Source organism: Dama dama, chromosome 17 (assembly GCF_033118175.1).
Source record: "Dama dama isolate Ldn47 chromosome 17, ASM3311817v1, whole genome shotgun sequence".
Classification (NCBI taxonomy): Eukaryota; Metazoa; Chordata; class Mammalia; order Artiodactyla; family Cervidae; genus Dama; species Dama dama.
In genome coordinates this window covers 28521776-28545509 of record NC_083697.1, presented here as the reverse complement: position 1 = coordinate 28545509, position 23734 = coordinate 28521776, and the positions used below count along the sequence as shown (strand labels likewise).

At 38.4% G+C, this 23734-nt stretch overlaps 1 long non-coding RNA gene across 2 annotated transcripts; it reads right to left on the bottom strand.

The window, feature by feature from the left end:
• Positions 1–461: 461 nt before the first annotated feature.
• On the bottom strand, positions 462–23634 carry LOC133071679 (uncharacterized). Of its 2 annotated transcripts, XR_009696493.1 has the most exons (3): positions 23471–23634; positions 10231–10582; positions 462–2546 (listed from the first exon to the last, which is right to left on the bottom strand). It is a non-coding gene; the product is annotated as an uncharacterized LOC133071679 (long non-coding RNA). The 2 variants fall into 2 exon arrangements; XR_009696492.1 differs by lacking the exon at positions 462–2546 and having other exon boundaries at positions 9173–10582.
• Between the last annotated feature and the right edge of the window lie 100 nt (positions 23635–23734).

Here is a 23734-nt window from a genome sequence, read left to right as displayed (position 1 = left end):
CTATGCATCAAGCTCTGAGCTTGGCTTGTGGTAAAATTTACGTGGTTTTCATATTTTATTTTTCCTCCCCAGTAGTTCTTAAGTCTGTAAAACTAAGAAGGTGCCTGGGTTGAAATCTGAAGCCTTGTCCATTCAGATTATCATGTTCTTTCCATCTTCACTCCCCATTTCCACTCAGGATACCGCAGATGGTTCTGTGGGTATGCCTAGTGCTCATTAAACATGGTCTGAAAAACCAAAGATCTAATGAATATTAATACTGAAGCCTCATTATAAGAATAATAGTCACATGTAAAACAAACAATGCAGGAGATATGGGTTTGATACCTGGATTGGGAAGATCCCCTGGATAAGGAAATGTCAACCCACTCCAGTATTTTTGCCTGGGAAGTCCCATGAACAGAGGATCCTGGCAGGTTACACAGTCCATGGGTCACAAAAGTCAGACACGACTTAGCGACTAAACAACAAAAACAATATGAAGTTTATTAAGAGATAAATGTAAAGACAGGCACTCAGATGAAGAGAATCTGGCCTAACAGCATGTGATAAAGACAACAGCAATATGCTTGGGGCTGCCCAAAGGACCTATACATTTTTACCATGAAAGATGTAACTAAGTTATGCAAAACAAAGTAGTTTCCTTTTTTTGCTCATCTCTCCTGGTCATATGAGAGTAGATTGTGTTTTTTAATAGCTTTATTGAAATATAGTTGATACAAACTAAACTGCATATAAAGTATGCAGTTTGAAAGCTGACATATGTATACACCTGTGAAATTATCACCAAAGTCAAAATGATGAGCGTATCCATCACTGCAAGTGTCCTTTTACTCCTGTGTAAACTCTCTTCTTCTTCCCATCCCTCAGCCACAGGAAACCCCTGGTCTGTTTTCTGCCACTGCTGATTAGTTTTTTCTAGAATTTTATTTAAATAGAGTCATAGAGTATGCCCTATTTTCTTCTCTGGCTTTTTACACGGGCATAATTGTTTTGAGATTTATCTATGTTTTGTCTCTTGATAGTTTTTTAAAAGTTGCTGAGTCATATTCCATTTTATGGATGTGCCACGATTATTTTATCCATTCTCCTGTGGACATCTGGGTTGTTTCCAGTTTTTGTCTATTACAAATACAACTGCTATGAACATTCTTGTATGACTGTTCATATGGACATGTGCTTTCATTTCTCTTGAGTAAATAGCTAGAAGTGGAATCACTGGATCATATGGTAGGCATATGTTTAACTTTTTAAGAATCTGCCACACTTTCTCAGGTGACTATACCTTTTTACATTCCTTCCTGCTATGTATGAGAGTTCCAATTCCTCCTGAATTCTTATGATTTGTCTTTAATCTTAGTCATTGTAATAGGTATGTAGTGGTATCTCATTGTCCTTTTAATCTACATTTCCCTGGTGATGATGATGTTCAGCATCCTTTCATGTGCTGCTCTGCCATCCATATACCTTCTTTGAAGAAATGTCTATTTGCATTTTTTTGCCCACTGCTTGTTGGGTTCCTTTAGTCAGTATTTATTTACAGGCAACAGAGATTAAACATTTACAGCAGCCAAGATTTTAGGAAGTAATAACCAAGTCATAACAAGGTAGCATATACATGGAAGAAAATGAAAAAGACTTTATTTTTATCAAGGACTTGACTTTGTGTGATGGTGGAATTTAAGGGTTCACTATATAAATCTGAGTATTAAATCTGTTTTAGCTTTAGCTAGCAGAACCACTTATATTGGTCAGTCCTTGTCCCTTCTTTAAGAGCATAGACAACAGTATGCTAGAGCTGGGACGCTGCCTTATGAGTGCTGATTTTAAAAGTTTTAAAACCTATGGCTGATTCATGCTGATGTTTGGTAGAAACCAACATAATACTGTAAAGTAATTATCCTTCAGTTTAAAAATAAATGAATTTAAAAAATAAAAAGTTTTAAGAATTTTTCAGAATTTAAACAACAGCCATTATCAGAAATTAATTATATAAACTGAAAGTTATAGTAATATCCAATATTACTGAATAATAAATACTCAAAACTAATTTTCTTAGTTATTTTACTATTTCATTATTACCCATGTTTTTATGATTATGTCTGTTGTGTGCACATGAGGGAAATCTTATAATCTGATAGTCTACACCTCTTTCCACCTCTGTGTTCAGTGATGTCCTGTGTTAGCCTGAAGTAGAGTCACAGTGGGAGTATTTAACCCCACTGGAATTAGCAAACATCACAATCAGAACTTTTTTTTTTTAGCCCTGGAGAGCCTAGTTGTTAAACTTACAGCGTACTGGTAAAGACCCTTCAAACTACACTAACTTTCTGTCCATGATGAATAATGAAGCTTCAGTTACATGGAGAATTCACCTTTGTGAAACAATTCCTCAAGAACAGATCAATATTTTTGTTACAGAACAAAGCTTACAACACCTATTTTCCTTGCTGCTCAGTCTTTTTCTTACTTCCAAGTTCCCTTAGGTTGAGAATGCCAGTTTGAGTAATGGGTAAGGAAGGGTGCTAATGGATTATTTTCGTGATCTGAAATAAAAAAATACATAACATATATTTTGTGGAAGAATTACTACAAAAAATGTTAAATACAGAAAATTATAATGGGCAAAAAATAGGAAAGATAAACAGCTCTATATTACCAAATTTCTATTCATGTAGGAATAGAGGAAACTAGACTAAAATGAAAAGGAGCAAACCATAATACAAGAGGAAGTCCAAACTTAACCAAGACTCTGGATGCCATCAGAAATTTAGTTAGACTTGGTAACACAGTACCGCAGTCTAGAGATGTCAAACTGGGCAGGAGAGGCAAATTCTTAAAGCACAAAAGATAGTAAGTGACTGATACAGTTGGGTGTTCATTACAATTTATTGTTTTAAAGTTCTAGAGGGAGAAATTGATTAACATATACACATTATACTATGTATAAAATAGGGCTTCCCAGATGGTGCCAGTGGTAAAGAACAGCCTGCCAATGCAGGAGACAGATGCAGATTCAATCCCTGGGTCAGGAAGATCCCCTGGAGGAGGGCATGGCAACCCACTCCAGTATTCTTGCCTGGAGAATCCCATGGACAGAGGAGCCTGGCGGGCTACAGTCCACGGGGTCGCACAGAGTTATACATGAGTGAAACAACTTAGCACGTATGCATATGACATGGGTGTATAAAACAGACAACTGATAAGGACCTACTGTATAGCCCAGGGAACTCAGTGCCGAGTAATGGCCTATATACGGGAAAAGAGTCTAAAGAACAGTAAATTTATGTATATATATAACTGACTCACTTTGCTGTACCACTGAAACTGACACATTATAAATCAACTGTACTCCAACTTAAAAAAAATTATGAAGAGAAACGAAGGATTTCAGAAGGAAGAGAAACCATCTTAAGTTTCAGGATCCAAATGAAAAGCGTGTACATTTCAAATATAAAAGAAACATATACATATGACTTCCAATAAGACATGTTTATGTCTCACATGGAATTCAAATAGAGGTTAAAGAAAATGTTTGCCTGGATTATGCTAAGGTACTAGCATGAAAACGTTGTAGAGTGATGTACATAAACAGTAACAGTTTGGTATTAAACTGAAAGGACCAAACAATCTTTAAACCAGTCAATGCCCTATATAATCACTTTACCAATGAACTGGACAAAATAAATCAAACTTCATCAAATTAATTGGTAGGTATAAACTTTTTTTGAAGTTAAAAATGAAGAGGAATACAAATTCCCAGGGAAATAACCTCTCTCTCTCCAGGAACTTAAAAATTTATGAAGGAGACTGAATGAAATGATCTCACATGAAAAATACCTAATAATACGTGAAACTAGTAAATGTAACCAACAACTACCTGCTGAACATTTCCACAATTAAAATTAAGTAAACCACTATTTTTTCACTAACCCTTTTCCTGATTTCCAAAATCAGCTCCTCTTCTAATTGACTTATTTAGATGAATGTATTTTCTAGTCTCCAAGATTCAGTATTGGAGTAACTTTTTTTCTTTTATCTTTCTTTTATCAGTCTCTGTGTTGGGCCTTCAAATGCATACATTCTAATACACATTTAAAAATATTTTCGCCATTATATTTGCATAACCACTCTGTGAGTAATGCAGAAGTTATAAACATTTCATCATTCTGTTGAAGGGCCTACAAGCTGACTGGCATGTAAACAGGAAGCAGAGTAAGAAGTTAAATTACTTGCCTAAGTTGACAGGACCAGTAATTACAAGTCCTATGATCCTAATGTCAACATTCTTTTCATTACACTACGGTGCCTCCCATTAACTCATATTTGATCCATTACTCTAGATTTCTAGTGATTTTCTCTGCCTTTACTCTTACCTGTATGTTGCATATCAGTATCAGATTAAACACAGCTTTTATTGAAAGATAATAAAGAAGCTGCCAATGATTTCCTATTATACAGACAATATAGATCAGAATCTTATATCTGTTTCATACGTGAAACCTCACACTGGGCTTCTCTTGTTCCTTTGAACATAACCTTTAACTCTCCTGAGACTGCCTTTGCTTTTAGCAGTGTTTCCCTTCTCTGAGTTACATATCCCTGAATAACAATTATTGCAGGGACCTGAACATTTATCATATATGTATGTATTATTTATATATAGTTTATAGACTAAGTATATGTATAACTACTACCTTGTGTGTTTTGATGGAGAGGGGGCAGGGAACACCAGTAAAAGTTTTGACATAAAAAAAAAAAGTCTTCGCAACTGAAGTGTCCATCAGTGAATGAATGGTTAAAGAAGACGTGATATATATATATATATATATATATATATATATATACACACACTGGAATACTATTCATCCATAAAAAGAATGAAATCTTGCCATTTGCAAACAACACGGTTGGACTTGGAGGGTACTATGCTCAGTGAAATAGGTCAGAGACAAATACTGTATGATCTCACTTATATGTTGAATATAAAAAATAAACTAGTGAATGTAACAAAAAAGAAACAGACTCACAGGTACAAAGAACAAACTAGTGGTTACCAGAGGGGACAGGGGTGGGGGAAGGGGCAAAATAGGAGTAGAGGGTCAAGAGATACAAACAACTAGGCATAAAATAAATCAGCTACAAGGATGTATTGTACAGCACAGGGAATATAGTTATTTTATTTATGATAACTATAAATTGACTATAACCTTTAAAAATTATGAATCACTGTGTTGTATATCTGAAACTGATACAATATTGTGCATCACCTATACCGTAATTAAAAAAAAAATGAGACCACTGCAGTTCCACTTCTGGTAATGAAGGACGATGGTTTTGATCATGTTTCTGCTGAGAACAACTAGGAAAGCTGAGACAAAACAAAGAAATGTATCTGTTTGAAGGCACTGGAACTCTCAAAAGTGAGGATTTCATGGCTAAGACCTAGTAGAGGCAGAGAGGTTGGAGAGGCGCTTACAGCCTCTCTGCTGGAGGCATCTGTCTCTTCCAGAAGCAACTAAGAGCTTTTGCAAGCTCACAGACCTAGGTGGGGGTAGAAGAGGAGAAAAACTGGAGTTGGGCTCACTGGAGTTGGAGAGATAAGGACCTCACTCTTTCTGTTGAAATTCTAATGTGCTGTACCCTACAAGTCAGAGTGAGCCGAAAATAGACTGGAACTGAATCATCTCTGTTCTCAACTGGATTGCAGTGATCTGAGGATGCTAAAGGCCCTCGCTACCTAATAGAAGTAAAAAAATCCTCTCTAAAAGAAAGTCATGCTATCCCAAGCCTCAAAATATCTCTACAATTGTTTACATACAATATCTAGCACACATAAAACAATAATCAGGTATATGAGATGACATGACAAGATAGAGAAGCAACCATAGAAACAGGACTCACGGGGATTATGAAATGAAGACTTCAAAACAGTGTAATTACAGAGTTCCCTGGTGGTCCACTGGATAGGACTCAGTGCTTTTACTGAGGTGGCCCAGGTTCAATCCCTGGTTGGGGAGAACTAAGACCCCGCAAGATATGTAGCACAGCTCTCCCCCAAATTCCCCAAATTACTATGATTAATCTGTTCAGGAACTTAGAATATGAGTAACAATGTGGAGAATGGAAACACAACCAAATGGAATTCTATTATTGAAAGATACAACAAAAATCCAGTGAATCGATTTATATAGAGTTGAAGACAAAATTAGGGAACTGGAAGAAAATTCAGAAGAAATTGCAGACAGATTAACAAAAAGACTAAAAGATGAAAAATGGAAAAAATTTTAAAGGAGATACAGTAAAAAAAAAAAAAGTCCAATATAGGTATATAATTAAAACCCAGAAGAAGCATGAGAGACTGTAACAAAGTAATACTGAAAGAGATGTCTCAAATAAACAAAAAGCATCATGCTTTAGATTCAAGAAGCATTATAAACCTTTAAGGAAAAGGCAAAGAAAATAACACCTAAGCACTTCATATTAAAAGTGAACTATGCTAACTATGCTAAAAGTGAAAAATGCTAACTGCTGATATTCAAAGGGGGAAACATTGAGCATCCGTAGGTTAAGAAAATTATTATATCAAATGAATGACAGTAAGCTCCTTTGCAACCAAGTGATGCTATCTTTAGAGTATTAAAAGAAAACAGAATCATATTCAGATAATATAATTTCAAAAGCTAAGACAATATAAAGGTATTTTCAAACTACCAGAAACTGAAAATTGGGCTTCTCTGGTGGCTCAGCTAAAGCATTTGCATTGCAGGAGACCTGGGTTCAATCCCTGGGTTAGGAAGATCGCCTGGAGAAGGGAGCAGCTACCCACTCCAGTATTCTGTCCTGGAGAATTCCATGGACTGTATGGGGTCACAAAGAATCTGACACAACTGACCGACTTTCACTTTCTTCACCTCTGCCTTGGAGGAAAAAGTAACCTTTGAGTAGAGAGAAATGTTCTCAGATGGAAGTTCTTAGATTTTCAAAGGGATGAAGAACAGTAAAGAAAATATATGGGTAAATCCCAACAAATAATTACTTTACAAAACAATGCTGACTTATTATGGTGTTTAAAAACATACAGATTTTAACATTAACAACATATAAATTGAGAAGAGGGGATAAAGTGGTCAAGGGTATTCACATTGTCCAGGAAGTGGATAAAGTACTTACATATACTAGACTTTTTTTTATTATTATTATTTTTTGTTTGGCTGCGCTGGGTCTTAGTTGCGGCATGTGAATTCTGTATCAGCATGCAAACTCCTAGTTTCGCAAGTGGGGTCTAGTTCCCTGACCAGGCATCAAACCTGGGTCCCCAGCATTGGTCCTGCACCAGGATCAGCATTGCTAAGTGCTGTTATCATTGATCGTTACAGCACTGACGTCTGTACCCCTGGACTACCAGAGAAGCCCCTACACTAGACTTTTAGATGTCAAGGATGCACATTCTAATTTCTAGAGCAGCTAAACAATAATAAAAAGACATGCAGGCCTCCTTGGTGGCTGAGCAGTAAAGAATCTGTCTGCCAGTGTAGGAGATGCAGGTTTGATCCCTGGGTCAGGAAGATCCCCTGGAAAGAAATGGCAACCCACTCCAGTATTCTTGCTTGGGAAATCCCATGGACGGAAGAGCCTGGTGGATTATAGTCCATGGGGCCACAAAACAGTCAGACATGACTTAGCGACTAAACAACAACAACAAAAAGACATATAACTAAAAGGAAAAGGGGAATAAATAAACCTGACGTATCACAAAGGATGAAGTAGAGAAAAAAGAGTGAAGAGCAGGGAGACAAGAAACAGTAGGATAGCAGCTTTAAAGCCCCATATATCGGTAATAACAAACTTAAATTGACTATCCCAATTAAGAGATAAGACTGCTGCCTTGGATTTATAAAGATACACCTTTAACCTGTTTTGAAGAGGTAAATATTAGAATACAGAAAAGTTTAAAGTGAAGAGATATGCAAAAACTAAAAGAAAGACTGCGACTATGCTAATATTCAAGAAACAATACAAGAGATATAAAGCTCACGTGTCAAGAGCCCTAACAGGAAACAAGGGACACCCTCAGGATTGTTTGTTTTAAACAGAAGGACTAATTACAAATGTGTGTATAGGGTATAAGAGAATTACAAGGATAGTTCTGTAATCCAGGGCTAACAACAGGGGAACTGTACCTCTCTTAAGCTCCAAGAGACAGAAGGAATTAACCAAAGTCTTATGGGAGAGAGAATTATCAAGAGTTCATCGTGAGAGAGGCAATGATCTTTGGTCAAGGTACACATTCAGTTCAGGGCAACCTCTAATGGAGGGAACCAGGGGGAATATAAGCACTTATCTCAACTCTTTTCCACCATACACTCTCCTTCTATCAGCTACTGATCATGGGGTGGTATCAATTCAGTCACACTCTCATCTGAAGCCAAAAACATTATCCACTCCAGACTTCATATATGGTAAGGGAGAAAAGAAATAAGTCACAAAACATAATTACAGTTTCATAAAACCAGTGTTTCAGCTGGTCATGAAGACTAGGTTCATGAGCATAAGCTGCTTTCTATCACCACCCATCTAGGTCTCTCTCACTCCTTGCTTGCACCTAAGCTGAATGGAATTCTTTACCAGATAAAAGTGAAGTCGCTCAGCCATGTCCAACTCTTTGTGACCCCATGGACTGTAGCCCACCAGGCTCCTCCATCCATGGAATTTTCCAGGCAAGAATACTGGAGTGGGTTGCCATTTCCTTCTCCAGGGGATCTTCCCGACCCAGGGATCAAACCCGGGTCTCCCGCATTGCAGGGAGACGCTTTACCGTCTGAGCCAGGGAAGGTGATCCAAAGATTCACTCTTATAAGATGAATCCCAGTGGAGGTCCTTTTTGGGTTACCCTAGTTTTTTCATTGACTGTTGGCCAAGAGAATACTGGTGAATATCATACATTCCATTTAAGTCCTACTTACTCCACTGTGCAACAGCAACTGAAGTTCCCCCTTTGAAAAGGAATCTTTCTCCTTTGTCAGTAATGCTCCCCCCGCCCCCCAGTGGTTAATGATAGGAAAAAGTCCTGCCGGCAAGCCATGTCCACTTCCAATTCATTGAAACCGTGTTTCCTAGAAATCATTCCTCCCTTGAGTACTAAAACCTCCAAAGCCACTAAGACTGATGCTTCACGGGCCAAAAAATTCCTCAAGTGGTTTACTAGGCATAATGAGAGAATGCAACACAGATGCGTATGTGTGTACACCAAAAGACATACACAACAATGTTCACAGAAGCTTTCCTAACAGCCAAAGAATGGAAACATCTCTAATGTCTATCAACAATACAATGGATAAATAAATGTAAAGTAGAATACTGAATGCGGTATAGCAATGAAAATGAATGAATGAATGTTACCTGCTCCAGGTAACAACATGTATAAATCTTACAAAGTTAGATAAAAGAAGCCAGAAACTCAAGATACATTAAGTATTCAATTTATATAAAGATTAACCACTATCAAACCTAATCTTTGGTGTTAGAATTCAGGATGGTGATTACCCTTGGGAAGGATGAAGAGTAATGACTAAGAAGGGACATAGTTATTGATGTGGGTGGTGACTATAGTTACCTTCATTTTGTGATGTCATGCTAAACAACTATATTTGTGTTTTTCTATACATATGTTATATTATTCCATTAAAAAGCTTATTTAAAAAAATAATATAACTGTCAACTTGCATATAATATATAATTTCTCTGGATGCTTTTGTTTTTCTGTATTTATTCAGTTTGACTATAACATGCATAGGTGTGACTTCATTGTAATTTTTCTGCTTGCAATTTCCTGAGCTTTGTAGATTTATAGTTCTATGCTTTCCACCAAATTTGGAAAACATGCCACCTGAATTTTTTTACAAAATTAGTCATTCTTAAAAATAGAAGGACTACTCTCATATCCACTCTGTACACCTTCTGGGGAAGGTAGCACCATATACTGATTATGGATTCTAAGCATGTACTACATTGTTTAGGCCAGCATCCCTAATTTGCAGGTTATTGTATCATAACTGGCCAGTTTTCCAATTTCTTCTAAGTTCTCCTCTAGCCTGTCAACTCATAAGCCAGTGACAATGAACCAGTACATGCCCTGACCTCAGGCCGTATCTCCTAACGTTATTCCCTACGGAAAGATTTCCCTTTACAGTATGTGTTCGTGCCGCTAATGAGTGGTGTTTTACTGACCATTCACATCCAGCTGTGGCCAGCTCACGGCAGATCCTTTCAAGAATGAATAGGACCCACACTTTTTTCTCTTCCATTAACTGGTCAGAAGGAACTCCTCCTGAAGCCAGTTTATACGGGTTGGGGAGAAACGCTGAAGGGGCAGGGTCAGGACTACCTGCTCCTTTAGTTCTGCCGCAGCCAGTCCCCAGTCTAACAGGGAGCGGACTGCTCTGTGCTCATCCAGCTGTGCGGTCTTGGGAATCAGACAATGTCAGCTCACGATGGGTGGTGTGATTACTCATGCGGTCACTTGATGTCCCATGGTCAGGTGTTCCATCCTACCAGGTAGCAGGAGCAAATCTGGAGCTGCCTTTCAAAGAAACAAAACAAAGTGTTGTTGGCGGAGGAAGATATGTCCTTATTCCCAAACCAAAGTGTCTGTGTCGTAATTCCCCTATGGGAACTTACCTAAGCCTTCCTTTAATATCTCTTACCATGTGAACTTAACAGTACCATTGGACCTGCCTAATCACAAGGTCCCCCCTCAAAACTTGCAGTCTTACGGTTACCCAGAAAAGAGGTTAGAGCAGGTCACCCAAATGTGCTTTATTTTGTTGCCTCCAGAACCCCAAAAAGTCTGCTACACCTTTCCCCCTTTCTCTTTGTTGTAGTGGTAGGAAACACAACTACTCATCACTTATTTGAATGGATATTCAAACATGTCTCCGGCCACTGCAACCCTAGAAACTTGCTGCAGTCCTGGGTTTATCGCTGCATCTTCTGGCAGGCATATGTCTTATGAGATCATGCAGAATGCTTGCTACTCCTTTCTCATTAGGTTCATTTAACATAATTTCATTGCTATAATAGACTAGTATGATATTCTATGGCACAGTGATATGATCAAGGTCCCTTTATACCACAGAAACAACAGGGATGTTGACAGAGCCCTGAGACAAGACAGTTAGAGTTGACTGTTGTCCCTGTCATTTAAGTGCAATATGCTTTTGATTTTCTTTACTGATTAGAAAGGAGGTGGGAGTGGGGGGCAGAGCACATTTCCAGATCAATACCTATGTATCATGTCAAAGTCTATATTAATTTCTCCCAATGAAGATACCACAGCTGGAACAACTGCAGTTGCCCCCCATCCCCACCCCACACCTGATTAGGCTCTGCAATAATCCACTGTCATCTTTCACTACCCATCTGGTTTTTACACTGTCATCTCCATGATCCATCTGGTGATCACACTACTGTTGCTGCTGCTAAGTCGCATGAGTCGTGTCCGACTCCGTGCGACCCCATAGACGGCAGCCCACCAGGCTCCCCCGTCCCTGGGATTCTCCAGGCAAGAACACTGGAGTGGGTTGCCATTTCTTTCTCCAATGCGTGAAAGTGAAGTCGCTCAGTCACATCCGACTCTTAGCAACCCCATGGACTGCATGCAGTCTACCAGTCTACCAGGCTCCTCCGTCCATGGGATTTTCCAGGCAAGAGTACTGGAGTGGGTTGCCATTTCCTTCTCCAATGCATGAAAGTGAAAAGTGAAAGTGAAGTCGCTCAGTCACATCCAACTCTTAGCAACCCCATGAACTGCATGCAGCCTACCAGGCTCCTCTGTCCATGGGATTTTCCAGGCAAGAGTACTGGAGTGGGGTGCCATTGCCTTCTCTGGGTGATCACACAGGGAATTTAAATGGGAATATGGTACCAGCTGCCATGCCAGGACAGGGGCACTAACTTCTGTACTGCTTTTCTTTTACTGTCTTGAGAGGGACTGGTAACAATCAGTTCTGAACTTCTATCTAGTCCTACCTACAATAACAACACTCACTCCATTGGTCAGGAAATTAAAATGAAGATTGTTTCAGTTATTAAAATGTATTTATTCTTACCACATATCTGGGGTTGGAGAAGTAACCACTATGGGTCTCTCTGGGCTGTTAGCCAGACTCAGGCCAGGACTCCACGTGTCACTCGACTTTCTTGGGGGCCCCTATTCTAACCAATAAATAGCCACTGGAGAAGGATTAGGGCAATGATTCCCTAACCTGCTCAATGGAATTACTGGGGGAGCTTAAAAAATACAAAAAAAGGCCTGTCTCTCACTCCCAGAAATTATGAGTTAACTGGCCTGGGGTATATCCTTGGCTTTAGAATTCTAAGGTGTTCTTATGTCCAGACAAGCTTGGGAACCACTGGGTCTGGAGAAGATCAACGGTCATACCGATGTGGCTGCACTGCAGGGTTCTTCCTTGAAGGGACCAAATCTCTCCCCATCAAGAAGCACCAAGTCTGTGTCTTGGATGAGATGCTTCAAATTTAACTCCTCAGGTTCTCACTGGGCAAAACAGCAAGATCTTTGTGTAGGCCATCATTTGCCAGAGCAAGCTGCATACTCCTCTGACAGACATGCTATGTCGGGATTTGCCTGGAGGAACTGGGAGGTGGGGAGGGTAAATTCTGAGAACAGTAGGAATCAACTTATGAGAGAGCTGCCGCAAAGCTTCATTCTTGTCTGCCCAACTATCCCCATTTGATGTCTCAAGGTTCCACTCCTTCCTCATCAATGCTAACCTTAGTGTAAGAAAACTGGCAGAAATGAGCATTTAATTGGTACTACAAATCTACTTTATCTGCCCACTGTCCATAGGGTCGCACAGAGTCGGTCATAACTGAAGCAACTTAGCACACACGTACATACACACAGCCCCAAAGGAGAAACAGCTCAAACAGCTACAACAGAATGGACAGAGACAGCTTATCCACAAATGGAATATAACAATGAACATGAACAAACTACTTCTACAAACAACTTAGATAAACCTTACAAATATAATGGTGAAATACACATATAATTTCATTCATGTATGATTCAAAATGAATCTATGGTTATACGTTAGGATGAGTGGTTACATCTGGGAAGGTTGGGCAGTATAATTACTGGGATGTCACATAAGAGGTTTCTATGTAACTTGTAATATTCTATTCCCTGGGTGGTGGATAGAGGGATATTTTTACTTATGATAGATACTGCACTTATTTCTGCAGTATGCTGTATTTCAGTTTTTTAAAACGGTAGTCCTAATAAGACTGGGAACTACCAGTTATGCCTACTTGCCCCTCTCCATCAATTCAAACACTTCCTTCAAGGCCTGGTTCAGTTCCACAACTGACTTGAAGCCCAACCACTTCAGCTAGAAATGACTTATCTTTCTGCTTAGTTTTGATTACATCTCCTGGGAGATAGTGTAATATGGGAGAAATGGTACAGGCCAAGGGACTTGGGCTTTAATCTGTAAAGCAATCAATAATAAGTAAGAGTGTGATGTGATCATATTTGTATCTGCACACCATGAATCTGCTTAACTATACTTATTTATATTTGACTATGTGGACAGACAAAAATTTACATATACATTTAAGTGTAAATGTAAGTGTAAAAATGTCGTATGTTTGATTGTTGCAATATTTGTTCCCAGTGTATCATGCCTCTTTTGTCTGTGCCTCTTTGCAATGTGCCTTTGCCACTTTTATTTTCCCACTTCTTGAATCTAGGCTAGCCTTCCTTGTGACTTATCTTGACCACCGAATGCAGTAGCTGTGACGTGGTGTAACTTCTGTGGATGTGGCCTAGAGAGGCCTTGCAGCTTCCTTTTTCACCTTCTGGAACACTGCCCTGGGCCTCTATGCTGTAAATAAGTCTGGAATGAAAGACCATGTGAAGAGAGCCATGTGAATGAGCCCAGAAGAAATAAAACAACTTTCTACTCAAGACACAGAGTAGTGAGAAATAATAAATCATTATTGACTTTAGCCATTAAATTTGTGGTTGACTTGTAATGCAGGAAGATAACCTAGTCTGCTGTGGCAGAGATTGCTACTGTCTCTCAATGTCCTTTCTTCCTCTTCTTTTAGTATTACAACTCCCAAGTTCTGACTTAGTACCTTGCCATATAGGCAAGGACTCTATTTCCTAGCCTCCCTTGCAGGTCTGGACATGCGACTACATTTTTGCCAAAAGAGGAAATGATAGCTGCAACTTCTGTGACATGCCCTTAAAAAGAAGAGGTATACTGTTTTTCCATTTCCCATTCCCAGATATATCTTGGCAGGAGGTGAAACAACCATCTTAGGCCATGAAATAGAAGCCACATATTGAGTATAGCAGATTAACAAGCTAGAATGAGGGTGGATCCCTAACACCTGATGCTGCTTATCAATTGTGAACTGATTATCTCTGAAATGTTACAAGAGAAAAAAATAAACTTTCATCTTAAGTTATTATTATGTTGGCTTTTAAGCAATCAAACCTATATCCCAAGTAATACGTATTTTCCATTATTTCCCCCATATAGTTATATACAAATACACATGTGTATATATATAGATCTACAAATATAAATATTTTGAGTGTAAACATACATACACACAAATATGCAAACATTTATGTGTGCTGCTGCTGCTGATTTATAAACTGGGATCACATTATACACACTTTTCTTCATCTTGCTATTTCTCATTTAGCAGTAGTATCTTGTGGAAATCACAATTCAACTCATACTGCTTTAATTTATTCCTTTTGTTGGATACAAAAACTGTAATTCACTCAACCATTTTCCTATTAATGGGCTTTCACTTTGCTACTTGTTTTTAGATACTATGGATGATGCTACAATGAATATTCTTATAGATAGATCCTTACATATTTTAAGGGCTTCCCTTGTAACTCAGCTGGTAAAGAATCCACCTGCAATGCAGGAGACCCTGGTTTGATTCATGGGTAGGGAAGATCTGCTGCAGAAGGGATAGGCTACCCACTTCAGTATTCTTGGCTTCCCTGGTGGCTCAGCTGGCAAAGAATCCGCCCACAATGTGGGAGACCTGGGTTCGATCCCTGGGTTGGGAAGATCCCCTGGAGAAGGGAACGGCTACTCACTCCAGTAGAATTCCAGTAGAATACATGGACTGTATATCCATGCAGTCACAGAGTTGGACTCTGAGCGACTTTCACTTACATATTTTATATCTATTGGACAGATTCCCAAGAAAGATATAGCTAGCACAAAAGATATTTCTAATTTAAAACATTTTAACACAGGTTGCCAGACTGTTTTGCAAACAGGTTGAAAAAGTTCACATTTATATCAGCATGCATGTGTGCTAAGTCACTTCAGTCAAGTCCATCTCTTTGTGACCCTATGGACTGTGACCCGCCAGGCTCCTCTGTCCATGGGGATTCTCCAGGCAAGAATACTGGAGCTGGTTGTCGTGCCCTCCTCCAGGGGATCTTCCTAACTCAGGGATCAAACTCGCATCCTTATGTCCCCTGTACTGGCAGGCGGATTCTTTACCATAGCGCCGCCTGGGAAGCCCACTTATACCAGCGCCGTATAACAGAACTTTTCACTTGGATCCCTCCTACTGGCAACAGGTGCTATTGGTCATTTAACATTTGTCCAGTCTGAAAATATTCTCACTTAATTTCATAATAGGAGAAATGCGCGGTAAAACTACACTAAGATTAAACATTTTCACGTATCAATCCCACATCCAGAAGTTCATTAACATACTCTAATGAAAATGCTGTGGGTGCACTCTTACTTGTTTATATAACACAGGGAAATCTGGCAATATCTAGCAAAATCACACATACATACAAACCCTCTGATGGAACAATCTTATTTCTGTTAAATCTTGAACATGTGAGACAAAAATATACACAGTATTATCCATTACCACATTGTTTTCAAAAGCAAAAGACTGAAATCAAAGCAAATATCCATTGTAAAGGGTAGGTAAAATAAATTCTGGCATTCCTGTAGTGGAATACATTCATAGTGGAATACTATGCAGCTTTTAAAAGGATGAGGACTCTCATTATGAGCTACTTAAATAACTGAGTTATCAAGCACATTATTATAACCTTTCTTTTTTTTTTTTTTTAAAGGGAGAATAAACTTGTATAAAAAAGCTATGGGAAATACATGAGAAACTAATAAAGTGGTTTTTTTGGAGACACGTAGTATTGACACAGGAAATGGGTGGATGAGAGATAAGTGGGGGGAAGCTTCAATTCAAAACATAAATATCTATCTATCTAGATACACACACATACATACACACACATTACCATTTGAATGAATTACTCCTCAAAAAGAAAAATAGTTCTAGTATTTCCCAAGTTTCCTCTATGTGATTTCTATCTAGTCAATTCACCTGTTTGATCCTTTCCTCAACTGTAGAACAGTGACAAGATCTGCTTCACAATGATTTGGTAAGCACTAAAGCAGGTCTGTGCTTAGCCAAGAGCCTGTCACACAATAGGCACCTAATAAAACTAGTTGGCTAATGGTTTGCCAATCTGTTATAAAGGGCTGAATTTGGCATCTCATTACTTTTACTTGCATTATCCTGATTTCTTCTGATTTTGAGAAAGTTTTCACATGTGGATTTATTCTTTGCTGAATTCATATTCTTTGCCCACCCATTTTCTAGAGAATTGCTTGTTCCCTTGATGTGAATTTTAAAGAGCTCTTTTAATATTAAAGATGTTAAACCTCATCATATATATTTTTTAAAATTTAGTCTATGTCTATTAATTTTAACTATGTTTATATCTTTTTGCATACAAGTTATTTTTTATACTGACAAATGTCTATCTTTCTAAAGAAGAAGATGTGTTCTGCTGCTGCTGTGTAAAATATTCTATATCTGTCAATTAGATCCAACTGACTGACGGTGCTATACCGATCAACTACTGAAATACATACTCACTGACTTTCTGCCTGCTAGATCTATTGCTTATTAAAGGAGGGGTGATGAAGTCTCCAGCTATAATAGTGCATTCATCTGTTTCTTCTTGCAGTTCTGTCAGGTTTTGCCTTAGCTCCTTTAATGTTCTATTGTCAGACATATGCACATTAAAGGCTGGTGTATCTTTCTGAAGCACTGACCTCTTTATGTAATGCCCTTTCCTATCGCTGATAGTTTTCCTTGTTTTGAAGTCTGTTTTGTCTGAATATAGTGGCTACAGTTTTCTTTGGATTAGTATTAGATAGTATCAGTATTAGATTAGTATTAGCATAGTAGATCTTTCTCCTTTCTTTTACTTTAACCTGTCTGTGTCTTTACATTTAAAGTGGATTTCTTGGGACCTCCCTGGCAGTTCAGTGGTTAAGACTCCAAGCTTCCAGTGCAGGGAGCATGCCACAGCTAGGGAAAAGCCTTTGTGCCCCAACTAGGGAAGCCGGAGTGCATGCCACAACTAAGACCTGATGCCGCCAAATAAATAAGATTACAGTAAGCATGGAGTTTCTAAGGCAAAAAGGTGGCTTCTAAAAAAACTTCAAAGATCTATATAGAATAAAGCTCTTTATTATGTCTGCATACATAGACTTTGTATCTATTTTTTTTAAACAAAGTAATGTATTTTATTTAAGCCACTGTTATTTTGATCTCTATATGTGTATTAGTTATAGCTGTGTCCAACTCTTTACGACCCCATGGATTGTAGCCTGCCAGGCTCCTCTGTCCATGGACTTCTCCAGGCAAGAATACTGGAGTGGTTTGCCATTTCCTTCTCCGGTATTTACTTTTAAATTATAATCTTTTCCTAGTAAATAACTGCAAAAGTGGCATCTCAATACACACTCAGAGAATTATAGGATAGAAAGCCTTTTTTCCAAGTTCACTCTAGGAATTTTCTATTAGGTGCTTGTGTATATTCCTTGTTTTAAGCACCACAAGTATTACGGAAAATGATTTTTAAAGTTTTACCATTTGTTATTAACTTTAAAATACCAGTTTTGTTTCTCTAGTTTTGCTTTTATGGCCAGTTTGCTGCATTTCCTCTTAACGCTGTGGGTAAGGCAGGGCAGTTAAAATGTGGTTCCTCAAAAGAAAGGGGAAGTATAAAAACGCCAAACACCAAAATAAAAATCCTCTTTTAAAAAGTTTTGTTTATCCCTTAAACTTTTTTTTAACACATAAACTGACAGATTTAAATAATTTTTCAAAAAAGATCTGCTTAGTTGTTCATGCAATAATCATTAATTTGAGCCCAGGAGGTTAAGGCTCCTCTCAATCTATTCAAACGTATTAGGTATCCCATTAATTTCATCTTACTGTTCCAGTCTATCAATCTGCAATTCCTTTTACTTTTCTTTTACTTTGGGCTTATTTCCTTGGTCACATGTCCTACTTCTTCTTGGTTTGTCATGTAACTGGTACACATCCCTCATTAGTTTCTTTAGAAAAGATGCGTGAACTGCATATTTGAGGTCTTTTAGGACTGAAAATAATTTCTTTTATTTTTTAGCCTTGTATCTGAGTAACAGCATGGCCTGTATAGAACTCTAAATTATAAGTAATTTTCCTTCAGAATTTTGGAGCTTTGTTCCATTACCCTTTTGCTTCCAGAGTTGTTATTGAGAAGTCTAACACATTCATCTCTGTATGCATCACATGAAATCTGTTTTCTCTCTCTAGAAACTTGAACAATCTACTCTTTGTCTATTTGTTATCTTTATAGAGTAGAGAAAGGCGGGAGATACACAGGAAAAAAAGCTCCAGAAGTCAGCATGGTGTCCCCTTAAGCATTTTATACTCAGAGCAATCTTAATTACCCACCCCCCACAAGAGCCACATGTGATTAGCATTGGCGCCATCATACACACTGCACCGCCCGAGGGCAGCCGCTGTAAAAAGCAAAACAAGGTGAGGCTACGAGAAAAAAAGATGTGTTAATGGGGATGTAAAAATAATAACTATGATGAAGATAAATGCTAACACTATTGTGCCCGTCTATGTGCCAGGTACTATTTCAATGGCTTCATATATATTAACTCACTGAATTAGTACATACAATACAACCTTAAGAGGTAAGTGTTATCTTCATTTTACAGGTTAGATAATCTACCCTGGCACAGCCAGAATTCTAGTCCAAATAGTCTAGCTCCAGAATCTTGTGATCTTAACTATTATGCAGTATTACTTTGCGGTAGTAGATAGTAGTCAGTTTTTTCTCTTTATTATACTGTTTTAAAATATCTTTTCTTGACAAAATAAAAAGTTGGCAAACCCATGTTTACTTCCTTAATTTAAAAATGTATTGATTGGTGAAATGTGAAAACCTGGAAATCACCAATTTATAGGACCGTAGAGAGAGAGAAAATGAAAATTTGAGGGAAGGTAACTGATGGAACAAGGTCTTAGAAGATCAGTTCTAGAACACAGGGAGCTGGTAGACCTGAAGGACTGGGAAGATGCTAAGTACAGGGGGAATTATAGCCACATTCAGAGATGATGGTGAGGAAAAAGTCTCTGGTAACTAAAAACCAAGGTCATCTGAGCACAAAATAAGACCGGTAGTATCAACTTAGAAGGCTTAATAAGTAAATAATATAGAATGGTGAAGATTTGGATCAACTTTTGTGAGGAATGGGGAAAAAAAAAATAAGGCCAGGAATGAACTGACAGACTAGAAAAATAGAAATGGTTTCAACACTAAATATATTGAAGAAGTCAAAGAATAAGGTTAGAGGGAGTAACAGAGTGGACAATGTATAAACAAATATAGCAAGTTGTGGTTAGAAGATAGGATTTCTGAATTTAAGATCTCAAAGCCAGAATAAATGCTCGTTCATTGATGATGATGATACTGCCGATAATAACTGTTTATTAAGCACACACACTAAAAAAAAAATTGATTAAATCTAGTCATAACAATGATTAGTATCAGCATATTACAGAGGAGAAACTGAGGTCCTAGTGAATTTCCAGCAACATTCAAGTTTTTCATAAAACTTAATAAAATGACTCTGAAATTCATATACAGCAGCAAAGAATCTGGCATTCCCAAGGAAATAGGTAAATATTAACCATTGTTAATATCTTGCTGGGTATTAACACTTATAATAAAGCTGTAGCAATTATGATAGTGTGGTAATATAATAAATGTCATACAAATTGACCAATGGAAAAGAAAAAACAGTCCATGGATGTGTGGAAACCTGATTTGAAATCAATGACATTACAAACTATAAAAGAAAAGTCACACTATTTAATAGTTGCTGCTAGAACAATTAGTTGTTTATATATAAAATAAATTAGATCTCTACCATATGCACAAAAATAGTAGGTTGATTTAAAAAACAATAAAATATGAAGAATAAAAGTTTACAATTTTTAGCAAAAAGATGTATATCTTTGTGATTCTGAGGTAGGAAATGACTTGTTTTCTTTAGGAGAGGGTTTCTTAAATCAGACACCCAAAGCAAAAAATATACAGGAAAAGATGAATAAATCTGATTACATTCAAACTAAATTTCAGTGTAAGAAAAGACACCATAACAAAGGCCAGAGAAAAGGCATGAACTGGAAGATGACAGACAACTAATACATCCTACAATGTATTATTACCCAAAAAACATAAATCAATGAAAAAGATGAGCAAAGCAATAGATAAATGGACAAAGATGCCCAAAGATGTCCAGGAGGCATTTGGGATTAGTACTAGAGAATCTGGGCTGGAAATAGAGATTTGGGCTGTATCAACTTACTTATCATATATGAATTCACAGAACTAGATGAGTTTCTAGGACAGCATGTAAGGCAAGCAGAAATCTGGGCCTATCTAGGACATAAAGCAAGCAAAGGATTATCAATCCTCACTCTTCCCCTATCCAACCTGGGGCTATACAGTGTGAGGGATCCTAGTTCCCCAACCAGAGATGGAACCCATGCCCCCTGCAGTGGAAGCACAGAGGCTCAGCCACTGGACCACCAGGGAAGTCTGCTCACTCAAATTCTTACTACTACTAACTGCTTTAACCTCATCCACATACTATTTTGTCTGGCTTTTTCTGATCATAACGTTAAGTCTTTTAAAGATGAGGTCTAAATATAAGAAATAAACACTTATATAACAAAACCAGATTTTGGGATATCCCTGGTCCAGTGGTTAAAACTCCGAGTTTCTGTAGGGGGTGTGGGTCTCATCTCTGGTTGGGGATCCCTCACGCCATGTGACATGGCCAAATTAATTAATTAAAAAAAACCCACATTTTGTTGGGTATTACATCAGAAGATGATACTGGGAACGATTAAGAGCAAGAGGAGAATGGGGCGACAGAGGATGAGATGGTTGGATGGCATCACCGACTCAATGGAGATGAGTTTGAGCAAACTCCAGGAGATAGTGAAGGACAGGAAAGCCTGGTATGTTGCAGTTTATGGGGTCACAGAGTTGGAGGTGACTTAGCAACTTAACAACATCAGAAGGTGGTCAGATAAGTCTGCCACTTCTGTGTGGCAGAATTACCTTCAGCTCCTCTACTTTATGTAGAGGACAGGGTAGTGGAAATGAAATGCAAATTAAAAAATAAAGCAAAATAGGACTTAAAATTTAAAGCAAAGGGAATCTAAGAAAATGTTCCTTAAAATGCACAGTAAGGGTTTTTTAATTGGTGGGGTTAGGAATTATCTCCTTTTATACATTATATATATATGTATATAATTATTTAACCCATCAGAAATGGCTAATGTATGTCTACACATCTTGACATTTTAAGACAAAAAAAGAAAAATGCTTCATCCATATAGACTTCTATTCCCTGCATTTCTTCTACTTGGAAATAGCAGAACAGCTATCCACTGCTCAAAGAAGTCAGTCACAAAAGAACTACATAGAGGATAATTTAACTACATAGAGGGTAATTTCTTTTATATGATGTAAAAACATGTAAAGCAAGAATAGTGGTGGTGGTGGTAAGGGGATGTGATTAGTAGGGACATAGAAAGACTCTATGGTATGTCTGGTGTATTCTGCATATGTGGATCTGGGTGTTGGTTACATTGAATTGGTCATTTGGCACTTGAGCATTTTATTATATACCTCTAAACTGAGCTATACATTTTTTAATCCTTTAAAGAAAATCTTCTTAGAGGCCTTAGGGCTCTCACTCAACACAGCTTGCTTTGCTTCAGTCAAGACAACAAAGCCTCTAAATAAGAAACGAATATTTACTGTCCTTCTCTAAGCTTTTCTTCCCCTAATGGCCCCACTCCCTCAAACCACCCTGCCTCAACCACCTCCCAAAAGAACAGTCTTAAGGACAAGGACGTTGAAATCATCATTTTCAGGATAAACAAGCTCCAGGGTCCTTCTTCCACTAAATCAAAAGTAAGCTCCAGGAGTAAACTGAAAGGAATCTGAATGTAAACACCAACCTTTCAATCATCACTTTGTATATGATCTTCTATACCACCCTAGCTCATGAACATGAATCTGTATCTAAACATCTTGGTAGAAATTTCCATTATAATTTTACTTCGACAATTTTTGACCAGGGTAAAATGACAGAAAATCAATTTATCTAGATTTCAATTAATTCTCTTACTGATGATTATTTTTTTAGTGAAGGACGATAACAAATATTACATTTCAACAGTCCAGAGAATGAAAAGTTGCTTAAAAAAATTCCTCCCCTTTTCACTTTAGGATGAAATACCAAGAGAAAAATTTTTTAAAACTTACATATTAACAATTGGTTGTTACATTTTAAGTCATACAAGGTGAAATGCTGGACCTTGTGCAGTTCGTTCTTCTATGTTGTTTGGTCAAGCAGGGCTCAGAAAGGAAATGAGGCTGGGTTATTAAGATACAAATACACAACATGCAACCAGCAAGTGCTTTACTTCTGATATTTTACGATACAAACATGAAACAAAGTCATGTCAAGGAAGGTGCTTCAAGGGACTGACACTCTCTCCTTTCGCTCTTTATTTTTTCGGTGTTAATAAACCTAAATAAAAATTAAAGATCTCCAAGGATACTTTAGTTTCTAGCAGAAGCCCTGCAACATGAAATAAAGGAAACCCTAAATCTTCATATTCTTTTACCACTTTCCCAGTTTTAGTTAACCGGGGGAAAAAAAAAAGTTAATCTGCAGAAGAATTATCTACTGAAAACAGATATCCAAGTAAGGACTCTACCGGGTCTGGTCTGAGTCAAGGCCTCGGAGCAGGATGGCACTAAATAGCCAAAGGGCAAGGCTGTGAGCAATGCCAAGTTTAGGCATCTTCATTATTTAAAAAAAGCCAGATTTGTGGAGGGGAGAGAGCGAAATCAGGCACCGCGGGGGTGCGGGGGAAGGGTGCTCTAAGGAGACTTTGCAATTCTGGGGTCATGGCTGGGAAGAAGAGGCCGAGACAAGAGGGCCCGAGGTAAAGAGTGACGCCAGGAGAAACTCACTTTTGAAAGGCACGTTCCGGTTACAAAGCACTCTCACGTGCTTGACCTCCTCGGACACAGTCTCCGGACGTGAAAAGCCCACCGTGAAGGCCCTCTTCCACCTCAAGACTCAGGCGGGCCCCGCTGCCCCACGGCCGCCCGCGCCGCTTCGGCCTCCGCGGGGCGCGCACGTCACCCGCCCGCGGCCAATCGGCGCCGGGCAGCTCACCTCTCCGAGCCCGGGCCCCCAGCCCCGCCCCGGCCTGGGCCCCGCAGGGAGCGCCG